Source organism: Gavialis gangeticus, unplaced genomic scaffold (assembly GCF_001723915.1).
Source record: "Gavialis gangeticus isolate Ggan-Ray unplaced genomic scaffold, GavGan_comp1, whole genome shotgun sequence".
In the NCBI taxonomy this organism is placed as follows: Eukaryota; Metazoa; Chordata; order Crocodylia; family Gavialidae; genus Gavialis; species Gavialis gangeticus.
The window spans coordinates 41,729,844-41,734,838 of NW_017728995.1; positions in this window are offsets into that span (position 1 = coordinate 41,729,844).

Here is a 4,995-nt window from a genome sequence, read left to right on the forward strand (position 1 = left end):
GGGGCTTCTCACAATTGGGGCTCAGGCGGCCTCAGCCTTACCTGGCCCACACACCCCCTTTCGGGTCCTATGCCCCACTGGGCTTTCTGCAATTGGGGCTCAGGCGGCCTTGGCCTTACCTGGCCCCCAAACCCCCATTCAGGTCCCACGCCCCACTGGGGCTTTTTGCCTATGCCCACACTGGGCTCCTCCCAAAGCTGCCCACACTGGGGCCAGAGTCAGGACACCCCAAAACGCAGCGCCCTCTCCACCACCAGGAACCCCCCCCACTACTGGGGAGCTCCCATGAGGCCTCCTCCAACCCCTACAGCCTCGCCCAGTCCTCCGGTGTTACACCATGACAAAACAGAAAACACAAAGCCCCTGGGCTATAACATAAATCCCAAACCAGCCTGGTTCCTTCCTACATATCCCTGTTAGGGTTTCCTCCACCCAGTACCATCAAGCAGACGCCAAACCATCAGGCTTCTCTGCTGTGCCTGCCCTGCTTGCTCCAGCAGAACTCCAGCTTCCCTGGCTGCCAGAGGGGCAACTGCCTTTCTGGCCTCAGCCCGGCTGTTTATAAAGGCCAGGCCCTGCCCCCTGCCGGTCAGCTGACCAGACTGGTTGTCTTGGCAACCCACACTTGTGCTGCCCTGGTGACTGGCAGCTGAGCCCATATTACCGCTTGTCAGTAGCAGGCACCTTAGTGCCCTGCTACCACACCTCCCCCCCTTTAACTCCGACTCACCGAGCCGAGTCTCCATTCCGATTCATGGTGCCTTCTGTCACAAATCTCACAGGCTTGGGTTCTCGTCTTTGGATCCTCAACCTATAGTGGCGGAGGTTTTAAGGCGCCTCCTACCTGCCTTTTACCCAAGGTGTACCATGTGGGATTTTCTGGGATTTGCCCCGCTGCAGGCAGTCCCCCCCACACTAGCTGACCTTGGTACGTGACTGTCCCTGCTGGTCGAGACCCAGCCTACCTCCTGGAGGTCTTCTCTCCCCCTCTTTCCTTGGGGCCGTCCACTTCCTCTCCGCACACCCCTGGGTCCCTTCCTTGGGGCAAACTGTACGTTCTCTTGTTTCCCTCTAATTTCTTGGAGATCTTGGAGCCTCCCCCATATCTCCCACTGCCTCCTTAATGCCTTCTGGGCATATTCCTCCTTCCAAAATTCAATCCTCCCCTGGATTGTGGATCTTCCTACTAACTCTTTGTAGATCTTAACATGAGCAACTCCCCCAACTTCCTCCTCCACGATGTTTCTCAGCATCCACCAGGTGACCTGCTTAGGGATATTGTTCACATAGACCCCCGGTCTTCTCTCAGGCTGGGGTCCCCTTCCAGTGGGTCGCATCTTTCTCCTTATTTCCTGTCTCTGGGTACCAGCTAATTCACTCAGCTCAATTGACTTCCCGCCTGCCCAATATACCTTGGGCTCCAAGTGCCCTCGGCATAGGGTCATCCGCGCCTCATCTGGGTTAATCCAGCAATAGGCCTCACTGTCTGGGGGGACTTGTTTCTCCTTTTTTATCCCCCTGACATCCCTCAAGTCTATCTCTGTTTGTTGTTCCTGGGTGAGCCCTATGCTTTGTCTCTACTTGTAGGCAAGCCCATTCCTTTAGTCTTTGCCGTAGCCGGCTCATCTCGTTCATACACCTCTTCTGCCACTGGTTCCATTCCTGGTCCCAATGTTGCAGGAGATCTAACAGGGTCTCTGCTCGTGAGAACCCCAGCTTCTCCTCTGTGGGACTCCCCTCCCTGGTAACTTTCCCCAGTTGCCCTGGCCCAGCTTTCTCTTTAGGACCTTCTGGACCCTTGGCCCTGGGAAACTCCTCCGGCTGCGCCTTTGCTGCTCTTAATGTTATCTTTGTGGTCCATCTGTCTTCCTGGTGGGTTTCAACAGATGGGACTTGTCCCACCAGCTGTTCTTTTCCTTCCCCCGAACCTTGCTTTCTGGGGACCTTTGTTGGCTTTGAATGGGGCAGCATCCTAGCCCGGGCCAATTATAAGAGACTTTCTACTTCAAGGCTTCTCTCAAGACCTCTAGTTCTTGGTATTGCCCTCGATGTTCTGCCTGGCGGCCCCCACGTACTCTGCTAGTTGATTTCCCAGTACCTCCAGCTTTCCCCGCACTATGTCTGCGGCGGCTGTGGTTTGAGGCCCTTGTTCTACTTCTAGCCAGTTTGTCACCTTCTCTTCTTGCCCCTCAAACCTCTCCAGGTCTTGTATCTTTGCAGCCATCTGGCCGTTTGCTTCTCGCAGTATCTCAATGTTAGTTTCTAGCCTCTGGATCTCTCTCTGTCTATCCTGCAGTTCCGTTAATAACTGTTCCTTTCCCCGGCTCATCTCTAACCCCTTAGCCTGGCTGTCTGCTAAGTGGATTTCAAGTGATCGCACCTGATGTGCCAATTTATCTCGGTCACTCTCCACTTTCTGCACTTGGGTGCCTAACTCTTTCTTTTGTCTCTCCATGACCTTTAAATCTTCCTCCAGGGACACCCGCTGCTTTTCTAACAGTTCATAGTCTGCTTGGAACACTTTAACCTGTTCCACTTGTTGCAAGGTCAGCTTATCCATTTCTGCTGCTCGTGCATCGCTTTCCCACAGCTTATCCCATAACTCTCGTGCCAAGTCTTCCACCTGGCTACTTCTCTACCTCCTCCTGTAGTTCTCTTATCTGAACCTCCCCCTCTCACGCTCGGTCCTCTGCATGGACTCTTCGCGTCATTTCCATCTCCAGCTCCCACTCAAGTCGGTCTATTTCATGTTCTAGTTCCTCCCCTTCTCTTTGCTCGGCAAAGTGGATCGGTCTCCAACCTCCCCTGTTCCTTGCTGGCATCTTCCTTATCTCAGACCTACCCTCACCGGGTCGGCCTCAGTTTTTCTCCAAAAAATCCGGGCAATGGGTACAATCCCTTCAGACCCAAAATCTATTGAGCCGCAGTCCCACTGCCTGACTACCAAAGTGCCCATCCGCCTTTACAGTCCCTGGGTTCACTGTTGCTCCTTATTCTATGCACAGCCAAGCAACTTCCCGGCCAATGCACCACTGTGGCAGGACGTGACCTAGGGGTGCCATGACCTCCCCTAGCGCCCCCTGGCCACCGTGTCAAGCTGGTGTCAATTCACCCTCACCAATCTTGCCTGCCATGTCTTTGATGGTTTAAATGTTTAGGGGAGGCTACCTTTTCTATCTGCTTTGACATGGTGCTTTGATGTCCAGTTGCCCCAGTGCGCTCTAGCCTTAGGGGCTACCCATAAGTCTGACCATTGCCCACACTGGGGCCTGTCTCCCGCGCCCTCGCCCACACTAGGACCCCATCTCCCGCTCAATAGGGCTCAGGCGGCCTCAGCCTTACCTGGCCCCCAGACCCCCTTTCTGGGTCCTATGCCCCACTGGGACTTCCCACAATTGGGGCTCAGGCAGCCTTGGCCTTACCTGGCCCCCTGGACCCCCTTCTTGGGTCCTACGCCCCACTGGGGCTTCTCCCAATCGGGGCTCAGGCAGCCTCAGCCTTACCTGGCCCCCAGACCCCCTTTTGGGTCCCACGCCCCACTGGGGCTTTTTGCCTATGCCCACACTGGGCTCCTCCCAAAGCTGCCCACACTGGGGCCAGAGTAGGGACACCCCAAAACTCAGCGCCCTCTCCACCACCAGGAACCCCCCCCACTACTGGGGAGCTCCCATGAGGCCTCCTCCAACCCCTACAGCCTCGCCCAGTCCTCCGGTGTTACACCATGACAAAACAGAAAACACAAAGCCCCTGGGCTATAACATAAATCCCAAACCAACCTGGTTCCTTCCTACATATCCCTGTTAGGGTTTCCTCCACCCAGTACCATCAAGCAGACGCCAAACCATCAGGCTTCTCTGCTGTGCCTGCCCTGCTTGCTCCAGCAGAACTCCAGCTTCCCTGGCTGCCAGAGGGGCAACTGCCTTTCTGGCCTCAGCCCAGCTGTTTATAAAGGCCAGGCCCTGCCCCCTGCCGGTCAGCTGACCAGACTGGTTGTCTTGGCAACCCACACTTGTGCTGCCCTGGTGACTGGCAGCTGAGCCCATACTACCGCTTGTCAGTAGCAGGCACCTTAGTTCCCTGCTACAGTTCCAAAACCAGTCAGGGGTAAGGATTCTGCCAGAACTTTGATTTCCAACTGATGAGCACTATGTTGTGCAGAAACTAATGTTTCACAATATCTACTTCCAAATGGCTCTTACTAAACCTTCCTCAAGTGACAGTTTACTACAGGTAGTAACATACAATGTATATATAGCCACACTGATTAACATAATATGTTATGCCTACAAAGAGGGAGTCATATGGGCCTGAGAACAGGGGAAAAAATAATCCTGAAATTGGTAGGATTACCATTCAGAAAGGTTTAGAGCTTTTATAAGAACTGCTCCAATACTCTTGAACATATAATAGATACAGAAGGAGAGTTGAGATGGGCTGCCTTTGTTCAAAAGACAAATGTTCTCTTAAGGTCTAGGTGAAGGGTAGGTAATTATTTTGGCTGAAGGGCCATCTAACAAGTTTTGGTGAGCTGTTGAGGACCGTGTGGGTAGCCCTGGTCCTTGACAGTTCCCCCTTCCCGTGGTCACCATCTTGAAACTAGAAGTCCCACCTCCTATCCCCTGACCTTTTCTACCAGAAGTCTCTCCCCTTGCCCCCTAGAAATATGCCTTTTGGGAGGGGGTGGGGAGGAAGTTCCGTCTTAGAACCAGAAAAAAAAACCAAATCATACACTAAAAGTCAAACACCTACTATAACATATTTTAATTTTATTACAAAAAATATTTTTGTTACGATTTGTGTTTGCATACTGTATATAGAGGTAATTGCATAATAATTCAAAAATCAAGTCTTAGTCTTGTATTGTGTGTGTGTGTGTGTGTGTGTGTGTGTGTGTGTGTATGGTGGGCTATGGGGGGTGAGTGTGTATGGTGTGGTGTGGAGGGTATGTATCTGTGTGCATGGTGGGGTGGGGGAGTGTAAGGTATTGTATGGGGG